Source organism: Abramis brama, assembly GCF_963993115.1.
Source record: "Abramis brama genome assembly, chromosome: 1".
In the NCBI taxonomy this organism is placed as follows: Eukaryota; Metazoa; Chordata; class Actinopteri; order Cypriniformes; family Leuciscidae; genus Abramis; species Abramis brama.
In genome coordinates this window covers 65,702,191-65,714,094 of record NC_139963.1, presented here as the reverse complement: position 1 = coordinate 65,714,094, position 11,904 = coordinate 65,702,191, and the positions used below count along the sequence as shown (strand labels likewise).

Sequence of the window (11,904 nt, the reverse complement as noted above, 5' to 3'; positions counted from 1 at the left end):
TGGGCTTAGCTGGTTTTAGCTGGTCATTGTTGGGCTTAGCTGGTTTTAGCTGGCCAGGCTGGTAATTTTTGGGCTTAGCTGGTTTTAGCTGGTCAGGCTGGTCTTAGCTGGTTTTAGCTGGTCAGGCTGGTCTTAGCTGGTAATTTTTGGGCTTAGCTGGTTTTAGCTGGTCAGGCTGGTCTTAGCTGGTTTTAGCTGGTCAGGCTGGTCTTAGCTGGTCATTGTTGGGCTTAGCTGGTTTTAGCTGGTCATTGTTGGGCTTAGCTGGTCAGGCTGTTTTTAGCTGGTCAGACTGGCTGACTCTATGTCTTCTCTATTTGTCACAACACACAGTGGCAGGAAAAATAATGTAAACAATTCCAAGTATACTTAAAATAATCTTCAGGAGCACAGGAAACAATTCAAACAAATTCCTTTTATTTGATATTGCAGCCCCTTAAAACAGCCCATTGATATGCTAACAGTAATGTACAAAATTATTAATTGAAATGATTAAAATGCTAAAAACTATAATAGTAACTAAAGGAGAACAATAACAGAATTATAGAGATACATTTTACATTACATTTTTCTTTTCTTTTTTTATGACATCTTGTATTTTTTGGGATATGTAATACCCCACTTGCTTCTCCCGCTTCTCTTTCTCCTTTTTCGGGTTCTTTTTGTTTGAGCCAGTCACTGAAGCAGACTTGAAAGATAAATAATTTAGATTATTAATTTGTCACTTTTCAACTAGTAAAACTTAGAAAGGTAATCAACTAATGTAAAACCGTTTTACTAAATTGGCTACGGCTACATAAAGTATATGAATGAATGAATGAATGAATAAATTAAATAACAGATTACCTCTCAAAACTTGCAGCTTGGATGGTGTCAGGGGAGGCTTTGCAGAGTGTTTATTCGTGGGACACTCCTTTCCTGACACACTTCTGCTCTTTAAAGTGTTTGTATGTGGATCTTCAAGACAAAACATAAATGAGCTTCAATTGTATGAAAAAAAAACACTTCAAAATATCTTCTTTTATGTTCTACAGAAAAAATAAACGTATACAGAATATATTCCAGTTGGTAGCTATAAATGTTGTGACGTTACTCCTACTTTGGCTACCACATCAGAGCTGCATTTTTTTTAAAGATCTCAATATTACAAATAAGAAGCTGTATTTTTTTTCCTACAAAGATATATAGTCATTTCAGTGAGATCTTAACAATTTGTGTGGAACCTTTCAGCACGTGTCAAGCAACTTTAGTCTGGGTAGATGCCATATTTAATTCCAAGTGAATCAAAAATGAGGCTGTGTGGAATATGCATACAGTCAGTTCAAAAGTTTGTACCATCTAAATGTGCTGGATCTTTTTTACTTCATCACCACCCATGTTTTCTAAAGTAGATTTTTTTCAATATTTCATAAACAGTACATTTAACCGATTGTAAGTCTGTCTTTTACAGACAGTGTTAGCTGTAGCTTTGATTTCGAATTAAAAGTCTCAATATGTGATGATCATTAGCTTCAATGCAGAACATTAATAACTATGATTGGGACTGCCATATATACATACTTTATAATGAGCAAAATATTGCATTAAAAACGTTGTAAATTCTTTGGGATTAGTTGCTGTGTTTCAGCCATAGACTGTAAAAAAAGATGGACGATGCCCCTTCGCTCTCTTCCATTGATGAGAACTGAAGCCCGATATGGCGCTGACATCTTGGGGCTTGAGTTTGCGCAGTAGCGATCTCGGGACCAGACCTGCGCAGTAGTGAGCAGGAAGTAAAGCCGCTAAATCAACGCTCCGCCCTCACTCTCGCCCAATGCACTGAGGGAGAGAGGATTCTGCACACTTTTTAAAAATTGATTGCAGTACGACAAGAGGCTTGTTAAAATAAAGTATACAATCTCCTCAGTCCTCCGAAGATCCAGACAAAATGTCCGTTGGTGCTTCGGTGACTACTTCACTCAGAGAACCTGTCAATCATGACGTTACACCACCGCATCACGTAACTAACTAAAAACCAACTTATTTTTGAAACAGACACTTGAACTTACACCAGCGTGATAAAAACAACAGCAAATGAAAGAAACCACCTTTGGAAAAAAGATATTTGAAGTGTATTTAATTGTTTAGTTGGTCTCACGTCCCGTTGAATAACACGGGGAGGCGGGGCTTATGACCTACACTAGGACCAGTCACCGGGGGGCGATCGAGACGTTTTGGCTTCACATTTCAGGGCTTGTGCGGCACGCTTGGTTTCAGCGTGTTGTCCTGGGAGGAGTGCATCCACAACAGGAGTTTCACTATGTAATAGTTGATTAGTATTCAAGCCACTAGATATCAACTAAAGTGGATTTTCAGAGGGAAACAAATAAATTAAATTGACTTTAGAATTCACAAAATGACAGTTAATTGCATTAACATGCAATGTAATACCTATGAAAAAAAAACATGTCAATGTGTTACATTAACAATGCATCTCTATTTAGTTTTTCACCGATGTCTAGGGGCTGTTTACACAAGGCCACTTCATGCATTTTCTCAGATCGGATTGCTGTCTGATTTATCAAAACGATTCCATTTACACCTGGTTACATCAATGTGTGTGTGTTTTTTTTTTTTTTTTGGGTATAAATCCGATCTTAAATTCCCGCTATTTGCAGATCATTTAGTTTCTTTACATTTAATGAAGATGATTGTGTGTTAAGCGTCAGCGACTTTCACTTTGATTTGCGATAGTTTGCACGTTGGTTTGATGAATAGATGCTCATCTGCGGCGGTGCGTGTTGCAGTAGCGTCATCATATCTGACTATAACATGACATATAGCCTATAACACGCTCTCACATGTTTATTTTTTAATAAACCATATTCAACAACATATAAAAATGAAATAATCTTTAGAGTAAAGCCGCAGCATCATTACCAAGCGCGAACCATTGACAGTGAATGAAACGAAGCGAACTTAGCCTGCAGGCTGTAGTGTGACATGCGTAAACCAGTGGTGTAAACATAATCATAGAGATGACGTGCCACGGGTTTTTATTTAAAAAACGTAGCTTGTGTTTGTATGTAGGTCTAGGCAATTTATATTCACAATACTTAATAACTAATGTTATTTTATTGCAATTGTATTAAATGTTTGAAGAGGTAAAAAAAAATATCGGTCGGTCTTAACTAGTGTTGGGCGATATGCTCCATTTTCATATCGTCCTATCGTCAGCCTGTAAGATCGGTGGTACGCGATATTATCGTGAGGGGGCGGGGCTTACTTATTTGATCATTAACTTGCTTATTTACTCGTTTATTAGTTTGTTTTATATATGAGAATTGTTTTCTATTTTGCTAGCAAAGTAAAAAAAAGATCCTTATCATTCTTGTATCTGACTCAGAGTATTTCAACATGTCAGCGGGAAATTTACGGACACACATCCTCTCAGAGAACACGTTTTAATAATTTCTTGGGTCAAGAAAGAGTCAGAGTTTGTGATATATGTCATCCTACCAGTGCACTCTCTGTCTGTATGCAAGTGCACTTCACACATCGCACTTCAATAAGCCCAAAGAACGCGGGTTAATGCGTTTTAAATGCTGAGAGAAATCAAAGGCAAAAATCTAAAAGTCGATCGGTTATACTTAAACTTATGACTTGACTCCAATAAAGGAAAACGGGTTAATGTGTTTACATGACATGCATTGCCAGTTTATTCAGCATAATCGTTCCCTGAAAGTGAAAGCAGAAACGGACTGAGCTTTCGCTGCATTAACAGCGCGTTCTCTCAGAGACGACGATATAACGGTATAGCAACTATCTTAATTTACTGGCTTAATATTTCTCTTGTGGACTTACATTATTGACAGTGAAACAATTAGAAGAATATTACTTGTTAAACAAATGTTTGAAGTAGGGGTGACCCCGAATAGTCGAAGATTCGATTGGAGGAGCCTGATTCGACTACCGATCTCACGGTCGAATCTTCGCAGAGGTGTTATGAAACGAGGATCATGCCCCTTTGGCTATATGAGAGCGCTCAATGTCTGATTTCACATAGAACTAGTTTTCTGTCAATACATTAATATTCAGCCTATTATGATAATGCTGTATATAAAAATGTGCAAAGAAATAAGCTTTTAATAAATATTTTTAATGTGCGTGAATAAATCCAAACACCCCGTGACAGATTTAAGTTTCACTTTCAATCCGTGACCGACAGAGGAGCGTCTTGGCGGCAAGGATTTACATTTTTAACAATGTCTGGGATAAGAAACTTTAAAGTGTGGATGTACACCATCAGAAAGGATATTCTCCAAGGCTGGATTTAGCATCAGGAAAACCATGATCGCACTTCTGCCGGCCAACGAACATGTTTCACGTCAGAATGTATTTTATCCGCACGCACAATTTGAAAAGACTCCAGCGGACACAGACAGAGTGAAAGACTGGATTTGTTCTCTCGATCAGGTAGGGGTACAAGTGATTTCAAAACTTTTCAGCCGGTTCTAATTTGATTTTTGGATGCTGTGAGTGTGAACATTTTTAGCTAAAAAGACTGCCACTCCAGTTTAGCATTTATTGTTGTTTCTGCAGTTAAAAAGACAAAGTTGAAAATTCTGGCTACTATCGTTATTTTAAAAGTTTCTTTATTTTAATTTTATTTATTGATCTGTCAGGGTTATCTAATCTTTATTTGTGGCTTGTGTTTTGAATATATGTTCCCCTGCACTTTAGGCATTTTGCACACATTTGCTCCTCATCTTGTGACTTGATTCTGATTTATTTCGTTTTGTATTTTTATTTATTAGAAAGGTATATTCTGTTCTAATTTAATTTAGTAAATTAATTGTTTATTTTTTCGGTGCATCGATGTTGTGCTCGCACAGGTAATTTAGCCGATTTAATTTGATTTGCATGTGAAATGCAAATCCTGTCCGTGGCCTTTCTGGAGTTAATTATGTTATTTCTTAGTTTTATTGATCCAAAATGTTTTTATACATTTTCTTCTATATCTTTGTGTGATTTTCTCTACATGGTGGCTTTGAAATGTTAAATCCCCGCCCCCAGCCCCACCCCCACACACATGATTCGACTATTAGTCGACTATAGGCAAGACATGACGATTCTGATTCGACTATGAAAATCCATAGTCGGGGACACCCCTAGTTTGAAGTTGCTTTTGATTTCACAGACGGCAGAGTTGTGCTGCGTTCTTGAACTAAAGACTTTTATTAGGCCAATATAATTTTAGTGATATTATTATCATTAATATTTTGTAATTGTATTGTTTTTAGTGTTATTAGTGTCATTCAATGTTTTGTTAATGTGCTATGGAAACAAAATACTGACGAACAACGATGCCGTCTTCATCTTGGCTCTAAATGATGTGTCTGTTAAAGCAAGCACTCTTGACAATTTGTGAATGGATCTCATATGCACGTCGGTGATGTTGCAAGTGTGGTTATGTGGTGATGTCGTTATGAATTTAGGCAAGGCAAATTAATTGTAGTTCATAATTAAATGTACCCATTAATGTTCATGTTTCAGTACCCATGCCTACATATGGGTGTGTTCATATGGATGAAAGCCTGTTGTGTTCAGTCTCTTGATTTGTGATAGTGGCAGCTATTGTGAAACTCACCTTGTCAAGGTGACCGCATCAAGATCTTGTCCTGAAGAATCACAGGGCCAAACGCTAGGGATTATTTCATCTGATAACAAGAGCATAGCCATAAGTTTAAGAACTCTAATGATATCTTTAGCCCCTGATATTGCATTGGGGATATCAATTCAAACATTTTAAAGGCTAAGAGTATGAGCCATGAGTAAGCTGGCCAGATATCTGTGAAAAATAACTTGCGTGCCTGAACCATATTTAGCATTTAAAAGTAAAAAGAATTTCAGTATTTATCAGTAAAAAATACATACAAATAAATAAATACCCCTGAGTATGGTGTCTGTCTCACTGGCCAACATAACTCAAAACAGACCTAGAGAAATAAAATAAAATAAAATATACCAATGACCATGATATCCTGTTATCATAATAGTTAAATAAATAATTGTTACTACGACCATTATACCATTATATTTGTCGCCTATTATTTAGCCTACAGGCTTCTCAAGGACAATCACACTGAAAAATCCTGGGGTTAATGATTTTAAAATGTGAGACTTCTTTCAAAAGCATAAATCTTACAGACCCCAAACTTTTGGACAGTAGTGCATTGTATGTTTGAGGTGGTTTTGCTTACTAATCATATGGTTCATAGCCATGGAGATTTTCTTGGATGGGGTTGCAGCAGGCCTTCAGCATGATGATCTACAGTAGGAACATAACATGCAATTTCACAGAGCCAACACTGTTACATAGGATTTACAATAGGGTTTATTACAAGAAACCAAGCCAGAGCAGAGGTGAACTGCAGAAAAGAGAAAAAATTATATATTTAGATAATATATTAAGATAATAATTAATTATATATTAATATAAATAGATGCATATGAAATTAATAATTCACCCTTTGTTGTAGAGGTTTTTTTCCTGTTGCTCCTGAAATCACTTTTTTTAAATCACTATTTGTAAGTGACGTCACTGATTAACAGTGCAGCGCATTCTTTTTAGGTTAAATAAATTAGCTTACTTCCAATCACCCATTGACAAATTACCAGCAAAACAAAACTATCAAAAACTGTTATCTACACAAAGATGAGGTTAAACCCCCAAACTTTTATAAACAAGAGCTCCAGTCAGACTAACTTATAGTTAGCCTTAACGTAAGTTAGGCCTAACTTACCTCTTCTGAAACTGGTTGAGATGCTAACGGACTTTTTCGAAGACACAAAACCATTTCTATAAAGTAAATATTCAACAGGAGCGTGTCAATTACACGTAATAAAGGTGTCAGGGACGTTTGTATGTATTATTTGTGTGAATTTGTTGACTAAACTCACCTGAAAGCAGTGAAAACAACAGCGAGAGACAAGAGTTTTGCTGTGTGTCAGTTGATGACGTTTCCCGTTTCCATCTGCTCTCGCGCGCACAGCGCGCTCGCTCCAGTGTTTGAATGCGAATGTTCACGCGCACGCACATTAAAACACTTCAAAGTCACGCAGCATTTAAATAAACATCTAGAATTAAAAAATCATTAATATTAAATCATGAATTTAAAACTCATTGTGTAGTTATATGAGCCATTCTTGTGCAATATGCCAGGTTTATGGCAGGCGAGTAAAAAAAAATTGTGACAGTGACAGAAGTATTAAAAGTTTTTTATTTTATTTTTGAAAAATTCAATTTACATTTATATAATGATAAGTTGCGTTAGAATACCAATAATTGCGTTATATTACTAAATGGCAAGCAAACAAACAAACAAAAAATCTGGGTTCCAGACGGTTCCAATAATTAACTAGTGCATATTATAATCAACTTCGTCTATATTAACCCTTAGGCTGCATTAGGGACATTTTTGTCCTTTTCATTTTTATTTCTTTGACCATTTTGGCTATTTTAATGCCAATGGTATGTAATTTGGCAAAGTTGTGACTTTTTGCATAAATTTACAAATTTTGAAAAAAAAAATTAAAATATGTATAACACACACGGTGTAGAACAAATAGCACCATTCAGTACCATAAGGGACAAAAATGTCCCATTGACTCCCATTAAAACGTCGTTTAAAGCCGGGGCCGTCATTAATACATAAATCATGATTTATGTTGAAACATTCTTTCATTTTGAAGCAAAGGCATTATATTTGCATTATATAGTGTATTTTACCAGATGACGTCACTACATGTGTATTACCTATAGGGGGAAATGCACGCTATTTTCCTGGTTTCCACTATTGGGGCACTTGACTGTGCATGAAGGATTTGAATGGTTCAAAGATCTAAAAATTATGTTTCTGAGTATGTGTGGATGTCTGAGAGCGATGTGTGTCTGCGTTGACAAAAATTGTGTGTGTGTGTGTGTAATGCATGGTGTTTAGGCGAGTGACAAAAATCACAATATCCTGAAAGTCATGTTTTACTCTCTCTCTCTCTCTCTCTCTCTCTCTCTCTCTCTCTCTCTCTCTGTTTGTGTGTGTGTGTGTGTGTGTATGTGTGTGTGTGAGTGTGTGTGTGTGTGTGTGTGAGTGTGTGTGTGTGTAGGGCCGTAATGCATGGTGTTTAGGCGAGTGACAAAAATCACAATATCCTGAAAGTCATGTTTTACGCTCTCTCTCTCTCTGTGTGTGTGTGTGTGTGTGTGTGTGTGTGTGTGTGTGTGTGTGTGAGTGAGTGTGTGTGTGAGAGAGAGAAAGCGCTTCTCACGGCATTGTTTTCTTTCGGTTTGATTTTTTTGATATTAGATTTTAGATTGAGGTTTTTTCAAAATTGAGGGTACCGTCACCAAAACTGGAATTTAAAGGGTTAAAATCCTGAAATTGAATAAATATGTGGTATGTATGATGAGGACTGATGCTGGTTAAAATATTGAACTCAGTCAAAGTGGAAAAAAATAATAATATATAATAGTTTTATGGCAGTGTTTAGAGTGGACATTTTTGTCCCTTAATGCACTGAATGGGGTTTTTTTATGTTAATCTGATGTAGCACAAAAAATAAAAATGCACCAAAAAATTTTTTGCTGCTAATCTTTTACATATTCAAGACTGTGATATTCCAAAGCCAAGGTTTTCAATTTGCATTTACTATATGGAAAATAATTACATTTTTGTGTTTTTTCCTCTTATAAAAATTGAGGGTACCGTCACCAAAACTGGAATTTAAAGGGTTAAAATCCTGAAATTAAATAAATATGTGGTATGTATGATGAGGACTGATGCTGGTTAAAATATTGAATTCAGTCAAAGTGGAAAAAAATAATAATATATAATAGTTTTATGGCAGTGTTTAGAGTGGACATTTTTGTCCCTTAACGCACTCAACGGTGTCAAATATATAATGCAGCCCAAGGGTTAACTTATTGTGTGTGTGTGTGTGTGTGTGAATTATTATTATTATTATTATTATACATAATTATATATATATATATATATATATATATATATATATATATATATATATATATATATATATATATATATTAGTGCTGTCAAACGATTAAAATGTTTAATCGCGATTAATCGCATTGATGTCATAGTTAACTCGCGATTAATCGCAATTAATCGCACATTTTTATCTATTCTAAATGTCTCTTGATTTCTTTTTGTCCCATTATTTTTTCTCATTTTAATGCTCTTATCAACATGGAAAAGTGGATTGGCTTGCTTTGAGCAAATGTTTCTTTTTGAAATCAACATTGGCATACTGTAGTGTTCAATTTCACACTAACATTCTCACTTGGAGCAAATAATCTCTCACACAATGTAACACTCAATGTAACACTCAACTGTCCATCAATAAAAGGGTGAAAGAAATACTGACGAGGTCCTAATATTGACGAGGGGGTGGAGAATTCGCATCAGCGAATCAGTGTGCTTGGCCATCAAGTAGTAGGCCATTTCAGACTGGACGTTCTGCAATGATAGCTCAGTTCACAATGACAAAACACACAGATCACTTTGGTCTTGTCAACTGAAACATTTTGGCCACTTTTTTAAAATTAAACTTTCCATTCAGAATCTTATTGGCATCCATTTCGGCGTCTCGCGCTCATCATTCATCCACTCAAAACATAATGTTAAAGGGGGTCGCACACTGGACGAGAAGCGAAGCGCAGCGCCTCGTATTTAAAATTCGAACACATTATTCTCTATGAGTGTACACACCTTTTATTGCTGGCCATAAACTGAGAAAGTACGCGTCCGATGTGCGATACAAGTTGTCCATAGACGCGGCTTCTCGTCCACTCTTTGGCCGGCTCGCAAGCCCAAACAAGTGTGTGCGGTGTGCCTGTTGTTTTGTTTCCGGTCTAGCTAGATCCGGTGGTGTTGTACTAACGTTACTAGTTGTTGCAAAAGCATGTCAAAAAAAAAACAAAAAAAAAAAAACAAACTACAAAGTTTGCTAGGCGTTAATCGCGCGATAAAAAAATTTACGCCGTTAAAATGGGTTTGCGTTAACGCCGTTAATAACGCGTTTAACTGACAGCCCTAATATATATATATATATATATATATATATATATATATATATATATATATATATAATATTGTGAGATGTTCATCAGCTTGGCTAGGCTGGGAGACCAGCTAAAACCAGCTGACCACCAAATTGTCCAGGCTGGGAAACCAGCTTGACCAGCTAGGAAAGGCTGGGAGACCAGCTAAAATAAGCTATAAGCCAGGCTGGGAGACCAGCTTGACCAGCTAAGCCAGGCTGGGAGACCAGCTTGACCAGCTAGGCCAGGCTGGGAGACCAGCTAAAATCAGCAAAGCCAGGCTGGGAGACCAGCTTGACCAGCTAGGCCAGGCTGGGAGACCAGCTAAAACCAGCTAAGCCAGGCTGGGAGACCAGCTAAAATCAGCAAAGCCAGGCTGGGAGACCAGCTTGACCAGCTAGGCCAGGCTGGGAGACCAGCTAAAACCAGCTAAGCCAGGCTGGGAGACCAGCTTGACCAGCTAGGCCAGGCTGGGAGACCAGCTTAAACCAGCTAAGCCAGGCTGGGAGACCAGCTTGACCTGCTAAGCCAGGTTGGGAGACCAGCTAAAACCAGCAAAGCCAGGCTGGGAGACCAGCTTGACCAGCTAGGCCAGGCTGGGAGACCAGCTAAAACCAGCTAAGCCAGGCTGGGAGACCAGCTAAAACCAGCTACTTCCAGCTTAAACCAGCTAAAACCAGCCAACCAGCTTAGGCTGGTTTTAGCTGGATTTTTCAGCAGGGTAATGAACTATTAAGTTTCCAATATGAACTTCTACCCATGGTATGTGGAGAAGTGCTGAAATTAATAGAGATAAGAACAGCTTTATGGTCGCTGAGCGGTGAAGGAATCATATTAACAGAGACATCTGAAGATTGTATATTCGCAGACACTAACCAATAATCTATTCGAGATTGCCTGTTACAAGACTTGTTGCTCCAAGTATATGTCAACGAATCAGGAAACGTAGACCTCCATATATCAACTAAATTGAATCTCTCCATAAAACATTTAAGGTTTGTATTTTGATTATAAGATGGTCTTGCTGGTAAACAATCGAGAGAGCCATCCATAACAATATTAAAATCACCCCCTATGATAAGAGAAAGATCCGGGAATTGCGATAGCTCCTGAAGGATATGTTCTTCCAAAGTTTCAAATAAATGATCGTTTTCACTTTTAGAATTAAATCCATAAATATTCGCAATGAGCAATACAGAACCATGAATTTTGAGAGTTTGACATAAATAATGTCCAGATCCATCACGTTGTGTATGCAGAATCTCCCCGGTGAATCTGTTCTTTAAAGTGATGACACCGGCGGAGCGCTCCGAACCATGCGCACACCAGATGTCGTTACCCCACTGAGTCCTCCAGAAACGCACATCATCAGGAATCGAATGAGATTCTTGAAAAAAGCAAAAATCAGTCCTATGCTGTTTAGCAAATAAAAATAAAGCTTTCCGTTTAATATGTTGCCTTAACCCCCTGGCATTTAGTGTAACTATAGACAATGACAGAACGACAGTGAAAAGTGATCCACAAAAAAAAAAGGTGCGATTACAAGAACAGCTGGTAGGAGAAACCGCGTAGGCTAGGTATATAGAAAAATAAATAAAATAAAACAACACTCGAATTTCCAATGGACATGAAAACTAATCTTGTTCAAATAAAATAATTATGAAAACAGTGTTTTCATTTGAGGACAAATGTGTGTATAAATCCCACGTTGGCATATAGGAGCAAGAGCAAAAAATCAACCATGCAGACAGTAAAGTGAGCAGAATTGCTGCATGTCCTCGGTTAATTCCGGACCCGATGGCAAA

At 37.2% G+C, this 11,904-nt stretch overlaps 1 long non-coding RNA gene across 2 annotated transcripts; it reads right to left on the bottom strand.

Moving 5' to 3' along the window:
* Positions 1–400: 400 nt before the first annotated feature.
* On the bottom strand, positions 401–7,051 carry LOC311094206. Of its 2 annotated transcripts, XR_014608602.1 has the most exons (7): positions 6,943–7,051; positions 6,786–6,841; positions 6,243–6,310; positions 5,931–5,978; positions 5,630–5,699; positions 847–957; positions 401–688 (listed from the first exon to the last, which is right to left on the bottom strand). It is a non-coding gene; the product is annotated as an uncharacterized lncRNA (long non-coding RNA). The 2 variants fall into 2 exon arrangements; XR_014608603.1 differs by lacking the exon at positions 5,931–5,978.
* Between the last annotated feature and the right edge of the window lie 4,853 nt (positions 7,052–11,904).